The sequence below is a fragment of the Cherax quadricarinatus genome, chromosome 98, assembly GCF_038502225.1.
Source record: "Cherax quadricarinatus isolate ZL_2023a chromosome 98, ASM3850222v1, whole genome shotgun sequence".
NCBI classification, from domain to species: Eukaryota; Metazoa; Arthropoda; class Malacostraca; order Decapoda; family Parastacidae; genus Cherax; species Cherax quadricarinatus.
In genome coordinates, this window is record NC_091389.1 from 9,551,881 (window position 1) to 9,569,041 (window position 17,161).

Here is a 17,161-nt window from a genome sequence, read left to right on the forward strand (position 1 = left end):
TGTGTGGTGTGTGTGACTCAACAATCAATATTTCCACCAATAACTCATTACAGTTGTGACCGGGTGTGGAAGTGTGAATTGCTCATTACTCTATAATTTGTTCATGATTGTAGCCAAAGTATAAACGTAAGTAACCATTCTACAGAATTCATTACCTTTGTAACTTGTGAGCTCATTACCTTTGTACCTAGTTCAGCTATCAAAACTTAGGGGGCCCAGTCCCTGGACCCATTACGTACCTCTGTAATCTGTAAATACCTTTGTAACTTGTCATGATTGTGACCAGACTTACCTGGAGTTCATTACCTTTGTAAATTGTGAGTTCATTACCTTTGTAAATTGTGAGTTCATTACCTCTGTAACTTGCTCAGCTATCAAAACTTTGGAGTCCAGTCCCTGGACCAATTATGTACCTCTGTAATCTTTTGACTACCGCCCACAGGATGGGTATGGGGTGCATAATAAACATATTAAACTAACATTGAATTAAAGCATAAAATCATAGAAAAATGAGTGAGGTGTATTTTTTGTAAATATTTTTGGGTGTCTGGAATGGAGTAATTGTATTTACATTAATTCTTATGGGAAATATTGCTTTGAATTTAGGCTGCTTTGAATTTAGGCTGACCTTCTGGAACAGATTAAGGCTGATATTCGAGGATTCATTGTATATACAGTAGACCCTCGACTAAAGGCCTCATCGATTAAAACCAAAATCAGCTAACGGCTCGCTTTGGCATCAAAATATTGGCTCAGCTAAAGCCAAATAACTTGGTTAAGGGCTTTCGTCCAGAACGAGTCCGCATGGCCAGAGTGGGCCTGGCCACTCCACACTTGGTATGTATGTCTGGATTATATCTTGGTATATATACCTAGATTTTTTCTTGGAATGTGAGCTTTAATACCAAATTGACTGGATGTACATAATGGGTCCAAGGACTGTACCACAACATTACAGAGGTACATAATAGGTCCAGGAGCTGTATATCAACATTCAGAGGCACAATGGGTCCAGAGACTGTACCTTAACATTTCAGAGGTACATAATGGGTCCAGGGACTGTACCTCAACATTACAGATCCTAATGGAAATAAGTCACTGACATTTTTGGGTTATCCTGGTGGATAATTTACAATACATATAATTGTACATATGTGTATCTATGCCTTAATAAAAGCTACTTATTGAGTCCAGAAGTCGGGAAAATAAGGGTTCAATACGGCGCCAGTTACAGTGGCCCTACATCCCAACAACAACAACAACAACAATAAGACGCCAAAAATTTTGTGCTGAATATTTTGCCTTGAAAACTTTAAATTAAAGCTTGAGCTGTGAATGTGGCGACGTTCAAGCTTTATTTAAGCTTTACTTAAGCTTTAATAAGGGAGAAGAAGAGGAATATTTGCGGTAATAAAGCGGGAAAGATGAGATAACTTGATGAGAGGAAACAACGCCAGAAAATTTATATTTTTGGCATTAATGCATGTGTGTGTGTGTTTGGGTGGCATGCGGGTTTAGCGCTTAGTTGTGATTATTGTAATAATAATAATCTCAGTAATAAAGCAGGAATTTTTTTGGCATTGATGCGTCTATGAGAATTTGTCTGAGGCCCATGCGGGTTTAGTGCTAGGGTGTTATTGTTGTAATAATAATAATAATAATAATAATAATAATAATAATAATAATAATAATAATGTCTAAAAAGAATAATAGGATCAAATTTTTTTTTTTTTTTTTGACATTGATGCATCTCAGTGAGACTGGCTGATCCTTGTGGGTTTAGTGCTCAGTTGAGAGTGTTATAATATAATCTCAGTAATAAAGCAGGAAATTGTGATAACTTGCTCATTAGAAAGAACAATAAAAATTGATTTTTTTTTTTTTTTTTTTTTTTGACAATGATGCATCTCTGTGAGACTGTGATGCCCTTGTGGGTTTAGAGCTTAGTTGTAATTGTTGTAATAATAATAATCTCGGTGAGACCTTAGAAAGTTTAGATTGTACTTTAGGTTATGATAACTGATGAAGCAAAAATATCAAAACGACCACAATGGAAATAAGTAATTTTTGACTGACTTTTCTTGGGTGATCCTGGTGGGTAATTTACACATGTTTATGTTAATTGTACTTATGTGTAGCTGTACCTAAATAGGCTTACTTATTTATTCAAACACCACAATAGAAATAAGTCTCTGTATCTGACCTTTTTTTGGGTTACATTGGCGGGTAATTTACACTATGTATGGTAATAGTACTTATGTATACCTGTACATAAATAATCTTACTAATACAAAAATTGTATAAAATTGTATTTAAATAAACTGACTTACCTATGCATGAACACAGACTGAGGAAACCGAACTTACGCTCTCTGGAAAATAATTAAGTTTATTTAGGTACATGTACACATACGTACAATTATCATAGTATAAATTACACACCAAGATACTCCCCCCCCCCTCCCACTACAAAAAAAGTCAAAGTAACTTATTTCCACTGCGAAAGATATGATTGAAGTGTAAAATGGAAAACAGGAATAAATACAAATTTGGTGACGTTGGTTTGCTTAGATAACTATAGGGGATAAAATAATTCCCGAATCAGAATACAAGCTAAGCAAATCAAAACAAAGATTTTTTGTTGATACCGAACAATGGAACAGTTGTACCACTACCTAAAAGTGCCTACATACATGCAGCCTGCATACATTCATACGTACATACATACATATGCACATACACACATATACATACATACATACACATACACTCATTTGCGCATATGTACACACACATGCACAAACACCCAAGAACTGTGACTTGACCCCTGCAACCACTTATACATGGGTACATACACTAGCACACGGAGTAGCTATATTGTATAATTTTTTATTGTACTTCCCGAATATTTTGTGCATAGTATAGTTATTGCCAGCTAAGCAATTCTCTCTTCTTTTTTTCGGTATCCATAGTACACAGTCGCCTCATTTTTCTTTGTGTAATGGCAGTGATGTTGTTGACGGTGAATTTGTCAGCGGTAAAACCTCAATTTAATTTTGTTTAATAATGACCTTAAAGCGTAAAAGTGGTGACAGTGGCAGTTCTTCAAAGCCTAAGAGAAGTTGTGAAGTGCTTCCTATCAGTGAAAAAGTGCGAATTCTTGACTTGATACAACAAGAAAAAAAATCGTATGCTGAGGTCGCTAAGATGTATGGTAAGAATGAGTCTTCCATCCATGAGGTGGCGAAGAACAAAATAAAAATACGGTCTACTTTTGCTGTGGCGCCTCACACTGCAAAAGTCACATCTACAGTGCGTGATAAGGTGTTAGTTAAGATGGAAAAAACATGAAATTTGTGGGTTGAAGATATGAACAGGAAATGCATTCCTACTGACAGTAACGTGTTACGACAAAAGGCCTTAAGTCTGTATGAAGACATTAAGAAAGAATTCACTGAAGGGACGGACACCAAGCCATTTACAGCAAGTAAGGGATGGTTGCATAGATTCAGGAAGAGGAATAATTTGAGAAATACAAAAATTACTGGAGAGGCTGCATCTGCCGATGAAGAAGCTGTTGCCGCGTTTCCGGCACAATTGCAGTTGTTGTTCAAGGAGGAAGGCTGCCATCCAAAACAAGTTTTCAGTTGCAATGAAACTGGGTTGTTTTGGAAAAAGATGCCCAATAGAACATACATTCACGAAAAAGCTAAGCAGGCACCAGGGTTCACAGCCTGGAAGGACAGATTAACACTGGTGCTATGTGGCAATGCTGCAGGGCATATGATCAAGCCAGGTGTGGTGTACCGAGTGAAGAATCCTCGTGCCCTCAAGAATGAAAACAAGAACTATCTGCCTATCTTCTGGCAACACAATCAGAAAGCATGAGTGACAGCCACACTTTATACTCAGTGGTTTCACCAATGCTTCATCCCTGAAGTTAAAAGTTACTTGGAACAGGAAGGGTTGCCATTTAACATCTTATTAATAATAGACACTGCATCTTGCTATCCAACATCTATTGCCATAGAGAATGAAAATGTTAAGGTTGCATTTTTGCCACTAAACACAATGTCACAACTTCAGCCTCTGGACCAGGGGATCATCCGGTGTGTCAGGGGTGCATACACCCACCTTGTATTTGAGTGGATTCGAGCAGCAATTGATGCAGAGCCTAACTTAGAAATTATGGAATGCTGGAAATCATTCACTATTGGTGATGCAATAACATTAATCAGAGCGGCAGTGGATGAATTAAAATCAGATGAAGAACTGGAAGAACATATTGAAGAACATCGACAAGTGTTGACGGATGAGGAATTACACGAACTCGTCAAGTCATCAACAGAGGAAGAAGAGACTGAATCAGAACCAGCAATGTGGACGTTGGAAAAGTTTGGAGAAGTGTTTCGGATTGCACAGACTTTAAAGAAAAAAATAATGGATTACGATCCTATGATGGAACGCAGCATTAAGGTCACCTGTATAATCAGCAAAACACTAGAACCTCTCCAGCAAATGTCTGATGAGCTGAAAAGAAAGGAACAACAACTTCCTATCACGTGTTTCCAAAAGCATGAGAAACAAATGTTCATCGACGATCAGCCTTCGTCGTCATATCATCGCATCATCACAGCAGCACCAAAGAACGAAGAAGCTGGTGAGTACCCACAACAAGTTAAGAAATAAATGTAAAAATATATTTAAACTCGGAGTTTACCTGGAGAGAGTTCCGGGGTCAACGTCCCCGTGGCCCGGTCCGTGACCAGGCCTCATAGTGTATCAGGGCCTGATCAACCAGGTTGTTGCTGCTGGCTGCATGCAATCCAATGTATGAACCACATCCCAGCTGGTCAGGTACTGACTTTAGATGCCTGTCCAGTGCCTGCTTGAAGACAGCCAGGGGTCTATTGGTAATCCCCCTTATATATGCCGAGAGGCAGTTGAACAGTCTTGGGTCCCTGACACTTATTGTGTTGTCTCTTTGCACGCTAGTGACACCCCTGCTTTTCATTGGGGGCATGTTGCATCATCTGCCGAGCCATTGATTGTCAGTAATTGAGGTGTTTTATCTCAGTTATGCGTGTACAAGATATTTTTCATTGCTCCATCATCTCTTTAGGGTTAGGCTAAAACAACAGAAATCCTGTTCATTTGAGAGAGAGAAAGAGGACAAGGTCAAGGGGGATAAACCGTATTATTGTGTTTACATTATTTTAAAGTACTGTAATTAACCATGCTAAGGGGAAGTATGCACTATACTGTGTTTTTCTTAACATTATTATAATTAACCATGTGATTAACCAATGCCACTGAAACAAGCATTGGTGTTAAGAGGAAGTGTGTACTGTTGTGTTAATATGACATTGTTATAATTAACCAGGTGATTACCTAATGCCCCTGAAGGAAGTATAGTGGACCCCCCGCGAATTTGCATTTCCAAATTTGCGGCTTCAGTAATTTGCAGATTTTTCCTCGAAACTAACTAATTGTTTGTGGAAATTCCTGCAAATTCACAGAATATTTTTTGTCTTTTTTCGTGGTAACATATAATTTTTTATGTTTTAATGCTAAATATTAAGGAAAATATACAGTGGACCCTCAGATAACAATGCCATTGGATAGCGATAAAACTGGATACCGATGCGTTTTTGCATAAAAATATTGGCTCGGCTAATGATGAAAAAACTCAGTTAAGGACATTTGTCCCGAACGTGTGTGCGCGGCCTGAACCCATGTACAAGGTAGTGTGCCATTGTTTACAAGCCGCGGAGGACGATTCCACGTGTACATGCGATATATTTTGTATTCCATTGTTTTTAGTGCTTGTAATTGCTAAATAAACCCCCATGGGCCCTAAGAAACTTTCTAGTGCCAGCCCTGCAATAAAGAAGGAAAGAAACACAAAATTCAAGAAAAAACTCGTAGCAAAGTACAAAAGTGGAGGAGGAAGAGAGAGGGGAGAATGTGCCTTCTGCAGTGATTCAGTGATTCTGCGATATGTACGATACTAAAGCAGCAGGTATCAGTAAAGGCTATAGTGCCAGCCAGTGATAAAGTGTAGAATTAACAGTGTAGCAAGTAAGTTAAGCGAGTAAGCGATAGAAAAGCAACATGAAAGTAACTCTCCAATGTTGTTGGATGTGTATAGGGCCACTTAACATGCACCGTACATACATTGTTTGTGGATAATGGTGGTGGCAGAAGCCTCCTCCCCCACTATTATGTACGGCTTTTATCAGTGGCCATTATAAACCCAACAACAACACTTCCACCACTTGTCCTCACATACATTATGACATAATTTATTCATTCTAGAGTATATATCATGTTTCTATGTTATTAATATTGTTTATTATGTCATATTAGATGAATTTAAGCCTGCCCATAATGCTCTGTATACAAGGGGCTTTGGCATGTTACACTTAACCACTGTATTTCCTTGTACTTCTATGTATCATGTTCAAATAAATAAATAAATAAATAAATAAATTGTGATAGATAAATAAGCCGTAGAGTTGATATTAGTGTCATATTGAAGTACTATTCTGTCATGCCTCCTGACAGCAGGAATGGATTAATTGGATTTTCATTATTTCGTATGGGGAAAGTTAAAGCGGATAACGATAAGATCGGTTAAGGACAAGCTCTGTGGATTGGATTAATATCGTTAACGAAGTCATTGGAGAGGGAACAAATCGGATACCAATAGGTTTTTGCATCAAAATATTGGCTCGGCTAACGATAGAAAACTCGGTTAAGGACATTCGTCGAGAATATGTCCACGTGGCCTGAGCCGCCCGGCCACTCCATAACTCCGTGTACAGCCAGTGTGCCATCAAGCAGCCAGTGAAGACGATTCCGCGTGTACATACAATACATTTTGTATTATTCCATTGATTTTAGTGCTTGTAACTGCTAAATAAGCCACCATGGGCCCCAAGAAAGCTTCTAGTGCCAGCTCTGTGGTAAAGAGGGTGAGGTATAAGAGATCATCGCAAAATACGAAAGTGGAGTATGTGCCTCCGAGCTGACCAGGTTATATAACAAACCCCAATCAACCATCGCTACTATCTTGGCCAACAAAAAGGCAATCAAGGAAGCTGTTGTTGCCAAAGGTGCAATTATACTTTCAAAACAGAGATCGCAAATACAGCGGATCCTTGGTTAGCGCCGGGATCGGATAGCACCAAAATAGGATAACCCCTAGTTTTGGCATAGAAAAATTTGTTCGGATAACACCTAAAAACTCGGTTAGAAGCTTTTGTCCCAAACGTGTCCACTCGGCGCCATGAGCGGGCCCGGCCAGTCACCCAGTCTACCAGCCAGTGTGCAATTGTTTACAAGCCGTTGCAGTCAGTTCCACGTGTACCTGAGATATACAGTGGACCCCTGACTTATGATATTCATTCCAGAGAGCACATCGTAAGACGAAATTATCGTAAGTCAAATTAATTTTCCCCATAAAAAATAATGGAAATCAAATTAATCTGTTCAAGACACCCAACAGTATGAAAAAAAAAAAATTTACCACGTTAAATAGACATTTTCTACTCACAAAAAAAGGATACATGCACAATATATTGTGTATGTACTAGTGTACTAAATGAAGAATAAATGACACTTACATTTATTGAAGATGTAGCAATGACTGATGAGACACTGTGTCCTGGGAGTGCCTTTTCCTCCTGAGTACTGTAGGTCCTGTTTGGCATTTTCTTCCAGAACAGGCCTTATCACACTGTGTATGCCACTACGATTCTTAAATCTCTCAAACCAACCTTTGCTGGCTTTAAATTCGCCAATATGAACACTAATTCCAGGCATTTTTTCCTGTTCACCTGGGTGTTAGTCGACCAGTGTGGGTCACATCCTGGGTGTTAGTCAACTGGTGTGGGTCACATCCTGGGGGACAAGATTAAGGACCCCAATGAAAATAAGTTAGACAGTCCTCGATGACACACTGACTTTCTTGGGTTATCCTGGGTGGCTAACCCTCTCGATAAGCCACACCAGCAATAGTCTTTCCACATCTTCGAGTAGTACAGCTGACCGTGGTGCAGCAGCAACTGACAGTGGTACGATAGTGTTTCGATAGTATTTCTCACCCTTTTTACCACAGGGTTGGCGCTAAAAGCTTTCTTTGGGCCCATGATGGCTTATGTAGCAGTTACAAGCACTAAAAACATTGGAATAATACAAAATTTATCGAATGTATGCATGCAACCTTCCGCCCTGGCTTGTAAACAATGTCACGCTAGCTTAACTGATGCGCTCAGGCCAGACGGACCAGACGGCTGTGTTCGGGGCGAATGATGTAAGTCGAGTTCTTCAACGTAGGTCGGGGTCAAATTTTTAGGTTGAGGCCACCATAAGTCGGGGGTCCACTGTATTTTGTATTATTCCACTGTTTTTAGTGCTTGTAACCACTAAATAAGCCACCATGGGCCCCAAGAAAGCTTCTAGTGCCAACCCTGTGGTAAAAAGGGTGAGGTGTACCATCGAACTGAAAAAGGAGATAATAGAAAAGTATGAAAGTGGAGTGCGTATCTTGGAGTTGGAAAAGTTATACAACAAACCCCATTCCACCATCACTACTATTTTGCGCAACAAAAAGGCAATCAAGGAAGCTGTTGTTGCAAAAGGTGCAAGTGTGATTACAAAACAGAGATCGCAAGTACTCGAATATGTGGAGAGACTGTTGCTGGTGTGGATCGACAAGAAACAATCATCAGGAGATAGTGTTTCTCAGCCAATAATATGTGAGAAGGCAAGGCAGTTGCATGAGGATCTCATTAAGAAAATGCCTGAAACTAGTGTTGATGTTAATGAATTTAAAGCCAGCAAAGGTTGGTTTGAGAGATTTAAGAATCGTAGTGGCATACACAGTGTGATAAGGCATCGTAAGGCTGCCAGTTATGACAAAAAAACGGCTGAAAAATATGTGCAGGACTTTAAGGGGTACATAGAGGCTGAAAAATTAAAACCCCAACAAGTGTTCAGTTGTGACGAAACAGACCTCTTTTTGAAGAAAATGCCAAAGAGGACCTACATGATGCTGGAGGAAAAGGCACTGCCAGGACACAAGCCTATGACAGGTAAGTAAATGTTATTTTAAATGTTTATTTAAATGTTAATTTATCTGTTGTATTACTAATTTAAGTATACTACGTATATGTAAGTAAATAACATGTATAATTTGTGTATGGCACAGTATTATGTATACGTACAGTATCGTAGTGCTTTTATTTTCTGTTTTTAACATTTGAAATTGCAGAAATATCAGAATTTTATGAAGAACAAATTACAGTGGACCCCCGCATACCGATTTTAATCCGTGCAAGAGGGCTGGTTGTTATGCGAAATAATCAGTATGCGAATGAATTTTCCCCATAAGAAATAATGGAAATCAAATTAATCCGTGCAAGACACCCAAAAGTATGAAAAAAAAAAATTTTTACCACATGAAATGTTAATTTTAATACACACAAACTGAAAAAGGCATGCACACTTACATGACACTTACTTTTATTGAAGATCTGGTGATGATTGATGGGATGGGAGGAGGAGAGAGAGTGTTAGTGTTTAGAAGGGGAATCCCCTTCCATTAAGACTTGAGGTGTCGAGTCCTTTTCTGGGGTTACTTCCCTTCTTCTTTTAATGCCACTAGGACCAGCTTCAGAGTCACTGGACTTCTTTCGCACAACATATCTGTCCATAGTGGCCTGTACCTCTCATTCCTTTATGACTTCCCTAAAGTGTTTCACAACATTGTCAGTGTAATAATCACCAGCACGGCTTGCAATAGCTGTGTGAGGGTGATACTCATCCATAAAGGTTTGCACTTTCAGCCACATTGCACAGATTTCCTTAATCTTTGTAGTAGGCAACTTCTTCAATTTCTCTCTCCCCTCCTCTGAACCAGTTTTCTCAGGTCTGGCCTCTTGCTCTTGAAGTTGATCTATCAGCTCATCAGTGGTTAGTTCTTCATTGTCCTCCTCCACCAACTCTTTTCCACATCCTCCCCACTAACCTCCAACCCCAAGGACTTTCCCAATGCCACAATGGATTCCTCAACTGGCATAATCCTCTCAGGGTTAGCCTCAAACCCTTCAAAATCCCTTTTGTCTACACATTCTGGCCACAGTTTCTTCCAAGCAGAGTTCAAGGTCTTCTTAGTCACTCCCTCCCAAGCCTTACCTATAAGGTTTACACAATTGAGGATATTAAAGTGCTCTCTCCAAAACTCTCTTAGAGTCAATTGAGTTTCTGAGGTCACTACAAAGCACCTTTCAAACAGAGCTTTTGTGTACAGTTTCTTGAAGTTTGCAATAACCTGCTGGTCCATGGGCTGCAGGAGAGGAGTGGTATTAGGAGGCAAAAACTTCACCTTAATGAATTTCATGTCCCCATAAAGTCGCTCTGCCACGTCTGTAGGATGACCAGGGGCATTGTCTAACACCAGGAGGCACTTAAGTTCTAATTTCTTTTCAGTTAGGTAATCTTTCACATTGGGGGCAATTGCATGGTGTAACCAGTCATAGAAAAAGTCCCTAGTGACCCATGCCTTACTGTTTGCCCTCCACTGCACACACAAATTCTCCTTGAGGACATTCTTTTGCCTGAACGCTCTGGGAGTTTCAGAGTGATACACTAATAAAGGCTTAACTTTGCAATCACCAGTAGCATTGGAACACATCAACAAAGTAAGCCTGTCTTTCATAGGCTTATGTCCTGGGAGTGCCTTTTCCTCCTGAGTAATGTAGGTCCTGCTTGGCATTTTCTTCCAAAACAGGCCTGTTTCATCACAATTAAACACTTATTCAGGTTTCAGTCCTTCAGTCTCTATGTACTTCTTGAATTCCTGCACATATTTTTCAGCCGCTTTGTGGTCCAAACTGGCAGCCTCACCATGCCTTATCACACTATGTATGCCACTACGCTTCTTAAATCTCTCAAACCAACCTTTGCTGGCCTTAAATTCACTCACATCAGCACTAGTTGCAGGCATTTTTTTAATTAAATCCTCATGCAACTTCATAGCCTTTTCGCTTATGATCGCTTGAGAGACGCTATCTCCTGCTAGCTGTTTTTCATTTATCCACACCAATAAGAGTCTCTCAACATCTTCCGTCACTTGCGATCTTTGTTTCGAAAACACAGTTAAACCTTTGGCAAGAACAGCTTCCTTGATTGCCTTTCTGGTGCCCACAATAGTAGCGATGGTTGATTGGGGTTTCTTGTACAACCTGACCAGGTCGGCGATACGCACTCCACTTTCATACTTATCAATGATCTCTTTCTTCATTTTTATTGGAATTTTCACCCTTATTGGTGTAGGGTTGGCACTAGAAGCTTTCTTGGGGCCCATGGTCACTTATTTTCCAGAAACAGCACCGAAAACACTGTAATAATACGAAATATTCCGATTGTATGCTTGGATGTTACCGCGGAGGCTGGCTGGTAAACAATGGCACGGGCGGCATATGTGAGGCTGGCTGAGGGCGCACATTGGACGCGTCTCGGACGAAAATCGGTGAGCGGGTTTTTAAGCGGTATGCGAGGCAAAATTTTTGTGATTAAAGCAAGCGGTATGCGGATTAATCGTTATGTGGTGCCATCGGTATGCGGGGGTCCACTGTACAGTGGACCCCGCATACCGTTGGCATCACATAATGTTAAATTCACATACCGATACATTTTATCGCTAAGATTTTGCCTCGCATACCGCTAAAACTGCTCAACGCTATTCGTCCGAGACGCGTCTATGTGCGCCCTGAGCCAGCCTCGCGTGTTCCGCCGGTGGCATTGTTTACCAGCCAGCCTCCGTGGTAACATCCAAGCATACAATCGGAACATTTCGTATTATTACAGTGTTTTTGGTGATTTTATCTGCAAAATAAGTGACCACGGGCCCCAAGAAAGCTTCTAGTGCCAACCCTACAGAAATAAGGGTGAGAATTACTATAGAGATGAAGAAAGAGATCATTGCTAAGCATGAAAGTGGAGTGCGTGTCTCCGAGCTGGCCAGGTTGTATAGTAAACCCCAATCAACCATCGCTACTATTGTGTCCAAGAAAACGGCAATCAAGGAAGCTGTTCTTGCCAAAGGTTCAACTGTGTTTTCGAAACAGAGATCGCAAGTGATAGAAGATGTTGAGAGACTCTTATTGGTGTGGATAAATGAAAAACAGATAGCAGGAGATAGCATCTCTCAAGTGATCATAAGTGAAAGGGCTAGGAAGTTGCATGAGGATTTAATTAAAAAAATGCCTGCAACTAGTGATGATGTGAGTGAATTTAAGGCCAGCAAAGGTTGGTTTGAGAGATTTAAGAAGCGTAGTGCCATACATAGTGTGATAAGGCATGGTGAGGCTGCCAGTTTGGACCACAAAGCAGCTGAAAAATATGTGCAGGAATTCAAGGAGTACATAGACAGTGAAGGACTGAAACCTGAACAAGTGTTTAATTGTGATGTAACAGGCCTGTTTTGGAAGAAAATGCCAAGCAGGACCTACATTACTGAGGAGGAAAAGGCACTCCCAGGACATAAGCCTATGAAAGACAGGCTTACTCTGTTAATGTGTTCCAATGCTAGTGGTGATTGCAAAGTGAAGCCTTTATTAGTGTATCACTCTGAAACTCCCAGAGCGTTCAGGCAAAAGAATATCCTCAAGGCTAATTTGTGTGTGCTGTGGAGGGCAAACAGTAAGGCATGGGTCACTAGGGACTTTTTCTATGACTGGTTACACCATGCATTTGCCCCCAATGTGAAAAATTACCTAACTGAAAAGAAATTAGACTTTAAGTGCCTCCTGGTGTTAGACAATGCCCCTGGTCATCCTACAGACGTGGCAGAGCGACTTTTTGGGGACATGAGCTTCATTAAGGTGAAGTTTTTGCCTCCTAATACCACTCCTCTCCTGCAGCCCATGGACCAGCAGGTTATTGCAAACTTCAAAAAAACTGTACACAAAAGCTCTGTTTGAAAGGTGCTTTGTAGTGACCTGAGAAACTCAATTGACTTTAAGAGAGTTTTGGAGAGACCACTTTAATATCCTCAATTGTGTAAAACCTTATAGGTAAGGCTTGGCAGGGAGTGACTAAGAGGACCTTGAACTCTGCTTGGAAGAAACTGTGGCCAGAATGTGTAGACCAAAGGGATTTTGAAGGGTTTGAGGCTAACCCTGGGAATCCTATGCCAGTTGAGGAATCCATTGTGGCATTGGGAAAGTCCTTGGGGTTGGAGGTTAGTGGGGATGATGTGGAAGAGTTGGTGGAGGAGGACAATGAAGAACTAACCACTGATGAGCTGCTAGATCATCTTGAACAGCAAGAGGGCAGACCTGAGGAAACTGCTTTGGAGGAGGGGAGAGAGAAATTGAAGAAGTTGCCTACTTTAAAAGATTAAGGAAATGTGTGGAATGTGGCTTAAAGTGCAAACCTTTTTTGATGAAAATCACCCTCACACAGCTATTGTAAGCCGTGCTGGTGACTAATACACTGACACTGTTGTGAACCACTTTAGGAAAGTCATAAAGGAACGGGAGGTACAGGCCACTATGGACAGATATGTTGTGCGACAGAAGTCCAGTGACTCTGAAGCTGGTCCTAGTGGCATTAAAAGAAGAAGGGAAGTAACCCCAGAAAAGGACTTGACACCTCAAGTCTTAATGGAAGGGGATTCCCCTTCTAAACACTAAGACTCTCTCCTCCTCCCATCCCATCAATCATCACCAGATCTTCAATAAAGGTAAGTGTCATGTAACTGTGCATGTCTTTTTCAGTTTGTGTGCATTAAAATTAATATTTCATGTGGTAAAAAATTTTTTTTCATACTTTGGGGTGTCTTGCACGGATTAATTTGATTTCCATTATTTCTTATGGGGAAAATTCATTCGCATAACGATAATTTCGCATAACAATGAGCTCTCAGGAACGGATTAATATCGTTATGCGGGGGTCCACTGTATATACTGAAGACGGAAACCTACAAGCAGAGCTCTAATGCTAGATTTACTGACAAAATGTTAGGTAAATGGACACGGATACAACTAATGTGACATTTTATTGTGGTAATGCTTTACACTCCTGGAGCTTTGTCAAGCTGTTCAAGGTGAAATTGGTGACCTGGGAAATATACATTGAACTTTTGCTGCACGTATAAGCACAGTCAAGCACCTAAATTACTGGAAGTTGTTGAAATCCCTTGACCTGTACTCCTTGGAATGCAGGTGAGAAAGATAAATGATAATATACACCTGGAAAATTCAAGAGGGATTCTTCCTAAATCTGCACATCGTCCCTGTGAAAGCAAAAGACTCGGCAGGCGATGCAACATTCCCCCAATGAAAATCAGGGGTACCACAAGTACACTAAGAGAACACAGTAAGTGTCAGGGGCCCATGATTGTTCATTTGCCTCCCAGCATACATAAGGGGGGGAATTACCGATAGACCCCTGGCTGTCTTCAAGAGGAGCTGGACAGACACCTGAAGTCAGTACCTGACCATCTGGGCTGTGGTTCCTATGTCAGTTTGCGTGCAGCCAGGGGTAACAGCCTCGTTTGTCAGGCCCTGATCCACCAGGAGGCCTGGTTATGAACCAGGCCGCTGCAGCATTGACCCCCAGAACCCTTCAGGTATACTCCATGAAAGTTAAACCTGTGTCCATTTACCTAAGCAGAGCTTTGCTCTTCTAACTACAAATATGTAATTACAGTAAGGTAAATTAAACACATCCAGAGCACCTAGACAGAGAATGCTAATGATAATATATTATTAACATCTATATAACGGTGGTGGTTCAACTGTTCAATTGTGATGTGGTTCGCTGGTGTTGTCCGGCCCACGTCTTTTCCATTTATCCCTTTACTTCTTTACAATCAGCACGTTATTTCCTGCTTAATTACGAAGATTATTATTATTACGACAATCACAACTATAGATACTCCTCACTGAACGACCTACCTGTTCAACGACCACGCGGACTTACAACCAGCTCTCCATCTTGCATCATAAATTTGTACTTTATTGTGCAAACCCCAGTACAAGATGTCGATGAAAAGGAAGATCTTGGCTTCACGTGAAGGATGCTCCAAGAAACAAAGGAATCTAATTGATCTTGAGATGAAAATGAAGATCATAAATGAATTTGAAGCTGGTAAGAAAGTGCAAGTGATAGCCTGTGAATTGAACCTGGCGCATTCTACTGTTTCCACTATCTTGAAAGATAAAGATAGAGTGAAAGAGGCAGTAAAAGCATCGTCAGGATTTAAAACCATAATAACTAGGCAATGGAAAGGCTTCATTCATGAAATGGAGAAATTACTGGTGATCTGGTTTGACGACCAGATGAAAAAAAAAAAATGAGCGTTTTAATAATACAAGCCAAGGCACGCATTATCTTTGAGACTCTGAAGGCATGCAAAGGCAAAGAATCGACAGAAACAGTTAGGGCAAGCCATGGATGGTTTCAATGGTTTCGTCGAAGATTCAGCCTGCATAATTGGAACATGAATGGTGAGGGAGTGAAGAGTGTATGCAGTAATATTAATAAAAATAATAATAATAATAATAATAATAATAATAATAATAATAACAATAACAACAATAATCTTTATTTCTACAAGTACATGATGCAACTTATACAAACCAGAGCTGACATCAGTGACATAGTACGTACATAGAAAGCCCCTAGTTATGCAGAGCATTTCTGGCAACTTAGGTTAATTTTGTCCCCAGGATGTGACCCACTTCAGTTAGCTAACACCCTGGTACCTATTTACTACTAGGTGAACAGGGACAGCAGGTGTAAATTGACTAACACCCAGGTACCTATTGTTAGGTGAACACAGACAGCAGGTACAGCATCTTAAGGAAGCACGCCCAATATTTCCATTTGTACTGGGGATCAAACCACTGTGTGAGCTGAGTGCACTACTTCAACTTCAAAGTTTATTCTCTATAAAGATTACAATGTTGAATTTACAGAATTTGGTTGTTATGTGGTTTACATGTAGTTAAATAATGATTACAGAGTGTACCACTAGAACGCCTAGCATGGCTAGGCATTTCGGGCAGACTTAGTTTAATTCTTTATTTTAAAATATTACAAATTATGAGGTAAGTTGGTATTATGGCTAAGTGACTAAATACTAGTTTGTGAGTTTAGCAATGTGAATGCTTTTGTTTTGGCACAGTACATAGTTTCAGTATTGGAGTATCATAGGATTCATTATTTTAAGATTGAGATTAATATTTCTGTTTATGGTCAAATGGGTGAGTGAGTGTAAGTGTGAACCACCAGGTGGTATTCGTGTAGTTAGTTGATGGGGTTTATCAGGGAGATAAGATGTTTTCTAATGGTAGTTTTGAAGGTGATGAATGTGTCTGCAGTTCTAGAGTTCTCAGGTAGGGTGTTCCAGATTTTAGGGCCTTTAACATACATTGAATTTTTGTAAAGGTTTAATCGGACATGGGGAATGTCGTAGAGATGTTTGTGTCTGGTGTTATGCCTGTGGGTTCTGTCACAACTATCAAGAAAGCGTTTTAGGTCAAGGTTGATATTGGAGTTTAAGGTCCTGTAGATGTAGATTGCACAGTAGTAAGTGTGGATGTACTGAACAGGGAGTAAGTTTAGATCTATGAAGAGTGGGGGGGTGTGTTGCCAGGGATGGGATTTAGTGATTATTCTTACTGCAGCTTTTTGTTGGGTTATTATTGGCTTTAGGTGTGTTGCTGCAGTTGATCCCCAAGCACAAATAGCATAGGTGAGGTATGGATAAATAAGTGAGTGGTATAATGTGAGAAGAGCATTTTGCGGCACCTAGTATCGTATCTTGGAGAGGATCCCAACTGTTTTGGATACTTTTTTGGTTATGTGTTGGATATGGGTGCTGAAATTCAGGTTGTTGTCAAGGTATAGGCCTAGGAATTTGCCCTCATTATGTCTGGTAATTAGAGTGTTGTCGATCTTAATGTTAATTTGTGCATCTCCTGCTCTGCTACCAAACATAATATAGTAGGTTTTGTCAGTGTTAAGCGTAAGTTTATTGGCTGTCATCCAAGTCGATATTTTGATCAGCTCCTCGTTAACAATGGTGTTGAGGGTGGCAAGATTAGGGTGAGAGATGACATAAATCGTGTCGTCAGCAAAGAGAA

At 40.3% G+C, this 17,161-nt stretch overlaps 1 protein-coding gene across 9 annotated transcripts in view; it reads left to right on the top strand.

The window, feature by feature from the left end:
* LOC128702480 (putative CENPB DNA-binding domain-containing protein 1) overlaps window positions 1–17,161 on the top strand; it is a 51,696-nt gene that overhangs the window by 13,853 nt on the left and 20,682 nt on the right. The window contains exon 1 of one of the 9 annotated variants that reach the window (XM_070105371.1): window positions 378–1,407. The exons of 7 other annotated variants lie outside the window; for them this stretch is intronic. The gene's annotated coding sequence lies outside the window, so the exon portion shown is untranslated. Of the gene's footprint in view, window positions 1–377; window positions 1,408–17,161 lie in introns of those variants that run through there. One more of the 9 variants, XM_070105370.1, reaches the window with a different exon arrangement.